The sequence below is a fragment of the Protopterus annectens genome, chromosome 1.part1, assembly GCF_019279795.1.
Source record: "Protopterus annectens isolate FY-2018-M chromosome 1.part1, PAN1.0, whole genome shotgun sequence".
NCBI lineage: Eukaryota > Metazoa > Chordata > Ceratodontiformes > Protopteridae > Protopterus > Protopterus annectens.
The window spans coordinates 1,232,748,235-1,232,762,941 of record NC_056726.1 but is presented as its reverse complement, the minus strand read 5'-3'; positions in this window follow the sequence as shown (position 1 = coordinate 1,232,762,941).

Below are 14,707 nucleotides of genomic sequence, written 5' to 3'. Positions count from 1 at the left end.
TTTTGTCCTGCTTTATCTAGTAGGTGCTAGCAACTGCTTACTGAATGCTTTCTTTCCCTAACCATAAAACCTTGTGTGGAGCATAGGCTGTCAATCATTTTGTTCCTTTCAAGTCTCAGCAATGCACATTTTTTGAAATGTTCTATCACTTAATCATTTTATTTTCTTACATCAATGTTCAAGTTGTTTTAATGTTACTATATCAGAATGATTTATGAATATAATTCACGATTCCTCAGTTAGCAAGTTATGTAAGTGTTCATGTTTTTCTGACTCCTGCTGATCACTTCTTTTTCTCCCCAGTTTCTTGTTATGTTTATAGAATCGCATATCAGTCACTACTGTAGATATGGATTGAATATCCATGGTTATTTGTCTTCTTGTTTAATTACTATCATATATATATATATATATATATATATATATATATATATATATATGTGTGTGTGTGTACGTGTGTGAGTGTGTGTGTGTGTGTGTGTGTGTGTGTGTGTGTGTGTATATATATATATATATATATATATATATATATATATATATGTGTGTGTGTGTGTGTGTGTGTGTGTGTGTGTGTGAGTATATATATATATATATATATATATATATATCTACACTGTGTGTCTGTGTGTGTGTGTGTGTGTGTGTATATATATATATATATATATATATATATATATATATATATATATATATATATATATAAAATTTCATTATTCTGCCCTAACTTGTATGTTGGAGCTTTTCTATCTGGGCTCCAATGAAAAAGTGATTTCACATATATAAATTCTAGTCAGTAAATGTAAATAAATCAACAAATAAATAAATAACTGAAAGGGTAGGAATTAAATTTCATCGAGTTAGTTTGAAATAAAAAATAGCTCAAGAAGAGATTGAGTATGGTGCTACCATGATAAAATGCTTCAGCAAATTGTGCAGCAAAATTTATTAAATTTTGTGCCCCACCAAAGTATATATTGATGGCTGAATTTCAGAAGGGAAAACTGGTCAAATGGAGGTCAGACTGATTCTCTCTCTCTCCCCTCCAGGATTGATGGCCATATTAAAATCACTCCAGGGTAGATACAGTTGGGCACTAACTAGCTATTGTCTGTGAAACTTTAGCTGCATTGACTTAATCTGACATGTAGCTTCTAGATTAGTTCCTTATTTCAAGTGCAGGACTGAACAGGCTTTTTGCATTGCCAATATCCAAGCTACCAGCCCATAGCCCCGTCACAGAGTCAAACAGATACAATTGCAATAACTTTTTAGTGAAATTATTTGCTAAATATATATTCCAACTCCGAGGTCACACTACAGTGAGAAAAGGGCAAATATTGTGATCTTCATTGTCCTGCGGTCTCAAAAAAAGCACTTTGAGGTCCGGCATTTTTGCTCTTTAGAGTGTCTGCAATTTTAAACTTTTGGTCTTCTAATATAGACCCCCAAAATTAGAGACAGATTTTAAATATTGCACTTAGAAACTTAGAAGGTAGCTAGAACAGCAGGTGTTGCATTATCTTGTAGTTTCTTAAAAATGAGAAGTCAGAAACTCAAATGATGGTTATTAATTAGTGATTTCAAGCATCAATGATTTGCCAAATTTTAAGCTATAGCAATGTTTGACAGTTTTTGACAGTCTCAAAAATTTCAGTGGAGTATTCTATGAGGAGATAATGTTTCACATACTATAAGAGGTAATTTTGCAATGTGATAAAAATTTAATCTTCTTTGGAGGTAGAAAATAAAATCTGCCATGACGTTAAACTCTTACAACTACCAAATGTATGTTTCAGAGTCCAAAGAAGTGTCTACATTCTACGCTTCAAATAAACACTCTGAAAACTTTTAGTTAGTCTCCACATATGTCAGATGTAATTTACCCAGGGATTCATATGGCTCCCCGTTACCACAATGTGATTTTTGCAATTCAGAGATGCATTAGCTACAATGAGGAAAGACCCCATTATAGGTTAACTTGCATGTCTCTGAATCATATTACTGACAACATAGTACAGATTAGCACTTTCTGCTGTAGATAACACTGTTAGTGGCCACATCAACACAGCAGAGGCATTGTCCTCAGTCACTTTTCCATACACAAACACATAGTACAAAATACTCATGCACACACACCACTTACCTCATACCTGTTCCTGTTATCAGACTGTGCATGATGTCTCCTTTTCCTCTGCCCAAATAATTCACAGATGATTGCAGTCAGTCCACAGTGCCAAACATTCAAGTTTCACACTTCATTTCGTTCAGAAAATTCATGCTAGGGCAAAAGCTTACAAGTTTTGAAAGTATGCCTAATGTTTCCCATCCTTTCTCCTTGTACATGATGATATACTGCAAGCATTGCATAATGCCCATGCTCTGTATGTGACGATATAATGCAGGCATTGCATAATGCCCATGCTTTGCACGTGACAATATATTGCAGGCATTGCATAATAGTCATGCTCTGCAAATGATGATATACTGCAGGCATTGCATAATGCCCAGGTTCCTAAATACATAAGCAATAAACACCTGCTGCCCTAGCATATTCAGATGGTGCAGCAGGCTAATGCAGGTAGGTGCCATGTAAAGAGCATGCAGTTCAAATGTTCCCTTTATATTTCTGTATTTTTAAATTATATATTTAAAGCAAATCCCTGGTGTCTACCACCCCCTAATACCTGTACTGTTAATGTGTCATTAGTACACAAAAGTTAGGGGTACCCCCTGTTGTCTAAGTGTCCCTTCCGTACCTAATCCCCATACTGTTAAAGTGCCATTCCAGCACAAAACTTTCAGAGTAATCCTTGGAAACTAGTCTTTCACCCCACCCATGATATACCATTAGGGCATGAGATTTAAAAGTAATCCATGGTATCTAGTTTCCCTGTACTGTTAAAGTAACATCACATCAAAAGACTTTTAGAATAATCTCTGGTGGCTTGCATTCCCCCACCCCCATCCCCATACTGTTAAGGTGCCATTGGGGCATGAGAATTAAGACTAATCTGTTAGAACTCAGATGGATTACTGGTACATTGCTCTGACTATGGTGTACGTTGTCCTGGGTTCAAGACTGGGTAGGGCTAATTATTTTGTGGGACGGAGCCTAGATGGCCAACTGAGAACAGTGAATTCTGAGAGCTCCATAAACTAGTATAATAATGTAGGAAAATTGTATTATTCAAAAGTGGTCCCTGTGCATAGGTGAATGCACGGCTCCAAAAAGCAAAAATCAAGAAAATAATGAGCCAGCAACTGTATGCTGTAACAAATATAAAAATATATTACATAGAAAAGAACAAAAATTAGCAGAATCAGCTAGAATACTTCCATAGCCTTCATCAGTGTTAAACAGAAACATTAATTTGTTCCTTTTATACAATACTATGAATTAATTACATACCGTGATTGGTTACCTCATAAATATTTATTAAATCTGGGATGAAAAAGTCCACCTAGTTTGATGAACCATCTTTTTCTATCAGAATTAATGTTACTGGCAGGTGCAGGGAACAGCTATGGGGGCATCTTTTGCCCCCATAACAACTGCATTCCGTTGTGGTTTATCGCCATTTTGAACTGATTACAGCTGATATATTTTGTATTTACAGCATGGCTTCTAGTTTCTGATTTTGGCATATTTTTTTGGACATTAAGGTCTCTGAACGATTTCATTTTGTGAAGGTGTGGACTATAGTAGTGACTGTGGATTTACGTTTGTCATTTTTCCTCATAACTTCAGGATTAAGCCAACAATTGTTCTGATTGGGAATGTCTTACAGGAATTCTATGATCTAATTACAATTGTTATTTGTATATTTGTACTGTATACTGTCTAGGAGAGTTTATTGCTTTTATTTACACTTATAGCTCTATGAAGGTTATTTGTTTTTGCTTATTCATCTAGAATTTTATTTTTCAAGTATTACTGTACTGGATTATATGGGGACTATTCCTTTTAACTAGGATTAACAATAGTTTAATACCCGCCTCCTGCTTTCAGTGAATGGTTCGATTTTGGGGGGGGGGTTTATGTTTGCCCTATTAGATCAGAGTTTACCATACTATTTTTTGGTACACTGTTGGGTAGATTACGTATGGTTTGGGAAATTTTCTACATTTATTATGATTGTTATATGTGGTTGTTATTAAGGGTGCTGGCTCATTATTTTCTTAAATTTTATTATTTTCAAGTTTAAAATGTCAGAATTCTATAGATAAAATACTAAACTGCATAAATATAAATTTTGGTGGAGATATAGAAAAATGTTTCTGTCAAGTAACTTGGAGATATGTTGAGTCACTGAATATGAACAACTCAAGTAATTCTCAGCCAGATGCTGTTTTGAAAAAAGAACTACAATTGATGACATCTACCTTACAGGAACTATCTTTGAAGATGGATGGCTTTAAAAATGACGTAGAAAACCTCAAATTAAATTCTCAAAAACAGACTGATACTCTTAAGGAGCTATTACAGCAACACTATACAAAATAACAAATATAGACACTTCTCTAAATGACATTGAAGGGAGACTCAAAGAGGAAGAATTCCAAAAAGAATTTCTGCTTAAACAGAATACATGGCTGCTTAACACAATAGATGGCTTAGAAAACAGAGAAAGGAGAAACAACATAAGGATATTTGGTCTGCCTGAAAACACTGAAGGAGAAGACATTATTTCATTCTTAACAACCTGGATTCCTTAATTTTTAGACTTGAAAGACAGACTTTCATTTGGAAATGAAAGGGTGCATAGAGCACTGAGGAAACCAGCTTCTAACTCAACAAAATACTCCACCTAGATCCATAGTTATAAAATTTCTTTCATTTCTGGACAAGGAACTAATATTAAAATCTGCTTGGAGAAAATCACCCTTAAAATATAAAGTCTGATAAGGTTTGACAATGAGTATTCTTCCAAAATACTAGAACAAAGGAAAATAGTCTGGCCAATAATAAAACAGTTGAAACAAAACAACATTAAAGCACAGCTGGCCTTTCCAGCCAAGATAAAAATACTTTTTGCCAATGAGATGAGAACCTTTAATGCCTTAGAAGAAGCTACTATATTCATCGTAAACAGCAGCATGGTGTCTATCCCAGAAGAAATGGAATGGATGGCCCCTACTCTTAAAAGACTAAAAGAAACAAATCCTTGGACTGATGCTAGAAAGAAGAAACAAAAAAGCTGATTCCAAGATAGCTGTCCCCAAAAAATAATTCTTACAACTACATCTCTCAAAGTATCAACTGATATGGTACATTACTTGTCATCCATTTTTATTTAAAAAGGAGAGTTTCTTAAACAACTGAGAAACAGAAATGATTTCTTCAGAATGTTCAAAGAATCCAATAATTCTTCACAAACAAAGGTAGGTCAAGATGGGTTACTATTTACATTATATAGAAGCCAAACAAAGCAACATATAATACAAACATAGACATTTCTATTCCCCTACTTGAACTCAGTGTATACTTATCTTGTTCATATTTCATTGTTTTTACTTATAATAATTTAAGTAATTAATTAACTAATTCAATAAGGTGCCATTCATCAGAGTTCAGACTCAAATGTAACAGACTGACATCATATATAATAGCAGTAACAGTAGAGTGTTTTGAAAACAAAATGCTGTCATGGAGACTAATGCCTTCTTCAGTTCAAGTATGATTTAGAAATGTCATGTATATCTTGGTTAAATAATAATAGCAAGCTCTTAGTACAAATGTCATCATTATTCTGTCTAAACATAGTTAATATCAGTTATAGCAGGTATCATAGCTTTGAGTGCTGTTTGATCAATCCTGATATGGTGTGTGTGGATGCAGCTGTGTCTGGCAGCTAGTACAAATGTCATTATTATTCTGTCTAAACATAGTTAATATTAATTATGGCAGGTATCATAACTTTGAGTGCTGTTTAATTAAGTCTGACATGGTGTATGTGGATGCAGCTGTGTCTGGCAGCTGTTATATGTTGCCATTTTCGTCTCCGGGAAGCTGTGGGTTGCAGCTTGTGATTGAGGTTTACTGATGCTTGTGTATTAGGAAGAGACATTTGGTGTTTTAGCCTAGATCCAGGGGAAGGGGTGGATAAAACTGTAATTTGGGATATTTTGGCAGAGAATAGTTTGTTTATACATCTGCTGTGTGAGAGGTGGGCAGGCTGGAAGAATGTGTTATCTCTTGTTGTGGTGGCTTGTTGGGAGTTTTTTTTTTTTTTTATCTGTTTGCTCTCTATTCTTTTCCTGGCTACTGCCTCACTGAAAGGGAGGGAATTTAGGCTTGAAGTTGCAATGAAGTAAAACTTTGCTACAGGTGCATCACGAGCCTGTGGTATGCAGTACACAGACTCACTAACAGATAGAGATGCTCCCAGATTGCTATGGTAATGGTGACAGAGTGACAATAATGCTTAACAGCTCTGAGGAGCCTTCAAGATGATTCTTGGCAATGAAGATTTTGGTTTAAAAAAAAATATATATATATATATATACACACTGATGACGCTTTGGTGAAAGCGAAACCGGTCTGTGGGGTGACTGCACGGCTTTAATAAAGCTCTCCTTCAAAGACGGCTGTGGATACTTATTTTGTGGATTTATCTTTTGTGCTGGACTTTTTTTGGTATGTTATATATATATATATATAATAAAAGGACTGTTTTAAACCACATGTACACATATTAATGGTCTCCCAGTATTTTGTTTAGCTCATTAAGTTGATTCTTGATAAAAAAAAATAAAATAATAAGTGCAATTTTATATTTAAAGTGCATTTTGGTACAAGCACATTAAGGACTTACATAAGAATGGAAGTCTGAGTTATTGTGAAAGACTAAGAGCACTTGGTCTTGTGCAGTACCCTTTACAGTAGTCTGGGAGGTGACCTTGTGCAGATGTGTTAGGCATATGGGGAAAGCAGATTCTAGGGGTGTTTGGGGTTGCCAGGAAGTGCTAGAGAGTCATCAGATTTCCTTCATGGAAATATCTGTGAGAATGGTAGGTGTGTTGAGTGGTTCACTGGCAGAGTGGCCACTGCATGGAACAGGCTGGTAAAATTGAACAGGACAAATATTGGTTTGGATATTTTAAGAACAGCCTGGAAACATACCACATGAACTAGTGAATGGTATTCTGGCAAAACTGGATGGGCATTGTTGCCCATGCTTGAAGTACTGATATGTGTGTATGTAAGGATGGAAATATACTTATAACAAATAAGAAACTAGAAGGGTCTCATAATATAAAGTCTATGGACTGTATAAACATGCTTGGAAGGAGCTAATAATAAGAATAAGCATTACAGCTTGTGGTCTGTCAAATAACTAAGCAACAGACAAAGAAACACACACACAGTAGTTATGTAATATATGGTTTTAGTAAATCTAGTCATAAAATATATAATCATCATATAAGATGAAGCAGTCTGCTAAATTTAGATATTGATGACAGGATTTAATAACATGGGCTTGTGTATAATAACACTACTGTCTTAACTTGTCATAAATGACATACACTACATTAAACATCAAGGGGAAGCATGATGATTTTCTTATATAAGTAAATATGCATAACAAGTCATGTAATTGCTTTAAGTTGAATTGTAGTTTTTGTAACCCATCTTGACCATATATAATACTTAAGTGGTTACCAAGGTAACTAATGTTATATACATGACATCAAACTGACAAAGTTGTTCAAGAGAAACAATAGAAGCCCGGACTTGAAATGTCACAGAATGTAAAAATCATATTCTGAACAAATAGTATTAAATTGACAATAGACACTCAGTTTAATAAGATGGGCTTGTGTATAATAACACTATTGTTTTAACTTGTCATAAATGACATACACTATATTGAGCATCAAGGGGAAACATGATGATTTTCTTATATAAGTAAATGTGCATAACAAGTCATATAATTGCTTTAACTTGAATTGTGGTTTTTATAACCCATCTTGACCATACATAATACTTAAGCTATTACCAAGGTAACTGATGTTTTATACATGACATGAAAATGACAAAGTTGTTCAAAGGAAACAATAGAAGCCTGAACTAGGAATGTCACACAATATAACAATCACATTCTGAGCAAATAGTATTAAACTGACAATAATCACTCAGTTTAACTTTTGCTGATTATACAAACTAGAATGTTGACATTTAAATCTAAAAACTTTCAGTATATGCCATAAAATGGCAATTTATGAATATGGAAAGGGAACTTGTAATCATTAATCACAATAAGTGAATTTGTTGTTTCTAACCTATAATTTCACTCATTTTATAATAACAAATGACAGATATGAAAATCCTTATGTGTAGGAAATGGGGAGAGGAGAGATGCACTCTTAATTAAAATGCACTAAGTTTCATCAATATTCACATAAAACAAACTTGATGCTTTAAGTAAGTTAGCAACAAACAAAGTGATTACTTAAATGCTGGCAAACAATGAAATATAACTTCTGAAATATCCAGTAAAATACATTGTATTATAAACATTAGGTATACATATTATTACCATCTATTTATATTAAGTAATACATTTTGAAAGACTTCATCAATAATGGTGAATATGTTGAATAACTGTGTGCTATAATCTTTTACTGAGGTTTTATATATCATACATCCTCCTTTACTATGATTGAATTGTTTGTCATCTATCTTTCGTGTAAATATGATTGCTTATACAATAAGTAGACATTTATATTGTGTTAGAATTCTGTCTAATCTAAAATAGTACTATATCTGTTCAAAATAATTGCTTATTCCTATTACAAATATTCTCCATATGATAATTCAATTTATGGAGCTCAGATGTTCTGGATTGTCTAGGTATGAGTGATAATCTGATGGACTTAGGTTTATCCATCAGATTAGGAATGATTTTCATTCCATGGCTAGTGCAGAACTTAGGTTTGTTAACATTTATTAATTTAAATTTATTTCACAAAAAACATTTTTACTATGCCTGACTAAAACATTACTTCATTGGTAAACATTCAAAATATAACACTGATAATTTCCTTTAAAAGCTCAAACATATACTTTATAATTATCAGAGGAAAATGTTTGATAGTCACAATAAAACAAAAAATACATAGTCTAAATAACTTGAGATGGATTAAACTTTATTATTTTTAAATATCAATGGCTTAAACAATCCTAGCAAGAGAGCAAATCTACTGAAATATTTTAAACTAAACAAAGCACAAATTGTCTTCCTTCAAGAAACTCATTTCAAAACAAATGACAATTACAAATGGAATCCTAAGGAATATATGATATTGGCGCAATACACTTATAAGACAAAGACAAAAGGGGTAACAATTTTATGGAAAACAAATGTGATTAACCAAGAAATCATTTATAAGTATGAATATAAAGAAGGCCTTATGGCATTAGTAATAGTTAAATATTAAACAAGATGTGGGTCACATGGCGTACCTCTAAAGACCCACACTCCCACCAAACCTTCCGGCAACTTAGAAATGAAACTAAAAGAATGATCTTAAATGATAAAAAAACTTCTTCCTCCACCTCCAACACAAACACCTTAATAATCCACAAAAATTCTGGGCAGGCTTAAACAAGCTCCTGCACCCAGGCCAGGCAACCACCCCCACTCCAACAACTTGCAAACAACAGTACCCTGTAAACATTGCTAACACATTCAATAGTTTCTTCACAGAAACTATAAAATCAATGGCCACACAATTCAAACAAACAACCAGCCCACTCCACTACCCATGCCAGCAGAATACTACAACTACATCAGATCATCTATTTACCTTCGATCCAGTACCCATATCCTCTATAACATCTCTTCTTAAAAAACTAAAACCCACTAAGCTAGCAGCTGACCTTCTCCCAGCTGAGTTTCTGCAAAAAGCAGCTGAGGCCATTTCCTATCCCGTCTCCATAATCATAAACCGTACCTTGTCAGAAGCCTACATCCCCTCCATATGGAAAATGTCCCACATTATTCCTCTCCATAAAGGTGGTAGCTCACTAGAGCTAACCAACTACAGACCTATAGCTATACTCTCACCCCTGGCCAAAATTATGGAAAATTGTTTCCACAAACAACTGATGGAACACCTCACCAAAAATAAAATTCTAGCCAACTCCCAACATGGCTTCAGGCCAAATCACAGTACCACATCAGCCCTACTATCCTTTTCTAATACCATCAATAATTTCAGAAACAATAATAAACTATCATCTGTTCTTTTCTTAGACCTCTCCAAGGCCTTTGATATGGTGAACCACATTCAACTCCTCCATACATTAAAAAAACTATAACTCAGCAATTCCACGCTGAAATGGTTCCAATCCTACCTGTCCAATAGGCAACAGGCGGTTCTATGGCAGGACAAATTATCCACATGCCTACCTGTTACACTTGGAGTTCCCCAAGGATCTATTCTTGGCCCTCTTCTCTTCACCATCTTTGTTAATGACCTGCCCACAATCACCCCCCATGCCACATGCATTCAATATGCAGATGATTCGACTATCATCAGCACTGCCTCCAACCTGGCAGACCTCACTGCTTCAACCCAAGACACCTTCAACCTAATAGAAAAATGGTTCTCAAGTCGTCAACTAGTTCTCAACCCCAACAAAACAAAACTACTTACTTTCTCACCCACTAACAAGACTCTTCCCCCACCTTCTCTATTACATCCTCCAATGGAATCACTATATCACCAGAAGCTCACACAAAGCTATTAGGTGTTACCATTGATAACTCCTTAAATTTGACACCCATTTCAATCTTACCATCAAAAATGTCAATAAAAAGCTTGGCTCTCTCTATAAAGTAAAACACTTTCTCACTCCTCACGCTAAAATTACAATTGCCAGCACACACCTACTATCAACTCTTTTCTATGCCTCCCCTCTTTACAAACCTAAACAAGACAACCCTTAACAAACTTGCTTCTTGTTACAATCACATAGCTAGATTTGCCACAAATTCCACCTTTAGAACGCACCACTGCACTAACTTGAAGCAACTAGGGTGGTTAGAGTTTTCCAGCCAACTCCATTTCAACCAACTCAAAACGGCTCACCAGATACTGTATCACCCAGAGAAAACACCAGCTCTGAAAACATCATTCACCCCTATATTAACCTGCAATCTTTACGCTCCTCCAATAAGATCTTAGCTCAAACTACCAAAGCCAATAATTCTGCTGGGGATTCTCTATTCTCAAACTTTGTAGGTAAAATGTGGAACTCCTACCGACCATGCTCACCTCAGAACCTTCACTCCTACAATTCAAAAAAGCTTAAACCCCATCTCAATACTCTCTGGCAATGTCCCTGTTCCAAACCTGATTAACCACTATCATTTACCCTTCTCTTACCTCACTATCCTTAACCGCTTTTAACAAGGCGCCTTTGTAACTGACCTATGTTTTTTTTTTTATATGCTGCTGTTATTTTTTTCCCAAGATGTGATGTATCTTTATATTGTATTTAGAACTCAACTATCTTCCTTTTTTGCATTAACAATGTTCATATGTCTGTTTTGTACCTGGAGCTTTTCTCCCCGGGCCTCCGCTGAAAATGGACATGTATCCAGTCAGACTCTCCCGGTTAACAAATGTAAAATAAATAAATAAATAAATAAAATAAATATAATAACAGAATATGGACCCTAGTCAATCTATACTGGTTCCCAGGCATTGGAACAGGAACTGTTAAAAAACAATTGGATTTCATTTCCAATAATTATAAAGGTAACTTAATATTAGGAGGAGATTTTAACTATATACTTGATATTTCTGAAACTACAAATAAAAGACCACTGCATACATCTGCTGTATCAAAAGCTTTAAACAAGTGGCTAGAATTATTTCATCTTGTAGATACTTTCAAATTTAAAGAAGATAAATCGTTGTTGTTTTCCCATCAAGATCACAGATTTGGTACCCAAACTAGAAGAGATAAAATATTTGCTGCCCATGACTTACACTCTAAAATCATTCATTTCTCAATCACTCCCTGCCCCTTTTCAGAAAATTCACTGATAATAAAACTTCAAATGGGTACAAACCATAATCTTTAACTCCAGAATTCCAGCATATATAACTAAAATTAAAGAGTTCAAACCCTGGTTATTATCTGAATTAGTTCTTCTTATATATTAACTACACCATAGACATAAATAAAATAATGATATGGGACTCATTAAAAGCTTACATATATGGTAAAACCTTAACTTGGTATAAAAATAAATCAGAGAATGGGATTCTGAATTATTAGATCTACAATCCAAACTTTTGTGAGTAAAAGCTGAAAAAAATCAAAATCATTTGAAGTTGAAAAAGAAAGTAGAAGCATTAAACAATAAATACAACAAAATTCTAACACATAAAACTAGTTTAGCTGTAGAAAAAATAAACATTAATACCTTGTCCATTTCTCCCAAATATCTATATAAGTTATCCTCAAGAATTAAAATACAATCAAAAGCTAATAACATTAAAAGTATCTTCTATGAAAAGAAAGTGAAAAATGTCTCGGATATAGGTGACATTCTTGATGCCTTTAGAAATCACTATATGGAACATTTCCAAAAACAAAATATACATATTAATCAATTAAATCTAGATTAAAAATGTTTTAATATAAAAAAAAAAAACAGAAAAATTAAAACTAGATCTGCAAGCACCCATATCCTACATACAAAATTCCACAACAGGACTGGCTAACTTTACAGAGTTTTCTGTCATAATTCGCAAGATTTAAGTAGAATAATTAACAATTCTTCATTTAAAGAAATACCTAAATTTATGAAATACATATATGAAATCATATATAATGACTTTGACATGGGAAACAGTATTTTAAAATTTTACAAAATATTGATAAACTATAAAACAACATCCAAAACCTCATATTGGAAATATATAACAAAAGGACACTCAGTACAGTTAACTGAAGATATTAAAACAAATATCTTATTATCAATAAAATATACATCCTTTACACAATACTGGAAAGTTTTTAATTGGAAATGCTTGCATAGAGCATTCTTAACCCCAGACAGAATCAGTATAATTAGTTCTTCCATAAAAGGAATATGTTGGAGATGTGAGCAAGTACACAATGCAGATTGGAAACCCATTTTTTGACTGTGCTAAAATTAAGCCATTTTGGAATGGTATCAATAATGTTCTACAAGCTTTATTTAATTAATCATTTTATTTAACTAAAGCTCTTGTATTATTAAATGTGAACAAAGTTCCTCATTTGAATAGGTCAAATGTATCTAGAATGGACTATACTTGCAATTTCAAGGAAGTGTATAACAGGAAGATGGAATACAAACACAGTACCAACTTTGGAGGACTTCTACAGCCTACTGAAGATCACAGCATTATTGGAAATTAAAATTAAAGAAAAAAAATTATCCAAAGCCATTCATCAACAACCCTTGGGGAAAAGTCTTATCGTTGAGTGACACTATACAATAATTGATCAGACACTCTGATAATGGATTGGACATACTTATAAAGTAACTGTATACATTAAGAACTGTTGTAGTGGCAGGCTAATGTAAATAGTGTACATAGTTATTTGAGATGTTATGTATAAATACTATGGAATTCATTCAAATATATTTGAAAAATAAAAAAAATGTTGGGAGAATTAAGACTAATCTCTTGTGGCTAATGTTTACCCCACCCAGCGCTGTAGATTCCACACACACACACACACACACACACACACACACACACACACACACACACACCCTAACATGACCCCCTTGCTACCTCCCAGGCAAACTCTCATGCATACAACCACACATACTGTAGATCATTGTGTGTATTTTACCTAGTCAGCTACTGTAGCTAGATAGCACATGCATATAAGTTACTGAGCATGTGTAAGTTCGGTGCCATTTTGTATAGTCAGTCAGAGTGAATGCAGGCATGTATGTAGATACACATGCGAGTCTTTTTGAAGTAATGAGTCAGTCAAGTTAGCTTAAATATATGTTCCAGTTATAGCTCCTGATGTTTTTATGTATGATAAACAACTTGAACCCATCACAGTGTCTCATTTGAATACAAGAGACATGGGACATGGTGTCAGAATGGGGTCTGAAGTTAAAGCAGTTTGCAAACCATGAGGCATGAAGTTAGAAGTGGAGGAATATATAGCAGCCAACTCACAAACAGGTCAGTAATTATGCAAAGGTACTTAAACTCATTTAAATGATTTTTCAGTCGCCACTTATTTAGCAAAGCATTCAAAATGTTTTACATGATTACTGAGATGAACAAAATGTCCAGAATTGTGAATACTGATAAAAGTATGGCACACTCATACAATAAGCAAATGACTCAGCCATCATCTGCTCAGCCCACTCCCTTCCCGAACTGTAAAAAGTCACACAGGATGCCTTTTCCTCTGTTGAAACTTGGTTATCCGATGCCCAATTAATACTCAACCCAAACAAAACAAAATTACTAATCTTCCAACCCACCAAACTTACCCAAAACCTCTCTCACTTTAACATCACAGCAAAAGGTAACACCACTATCCATCCTACAGAACACACCAAATTGCTAGGAGTGGAAATAGACAATAAACTGAACTTTGACATTCACATATCCATGACCATTAAAAAAGTCCACAAAAAACTAGGAGCATTATATAGAAATCAGC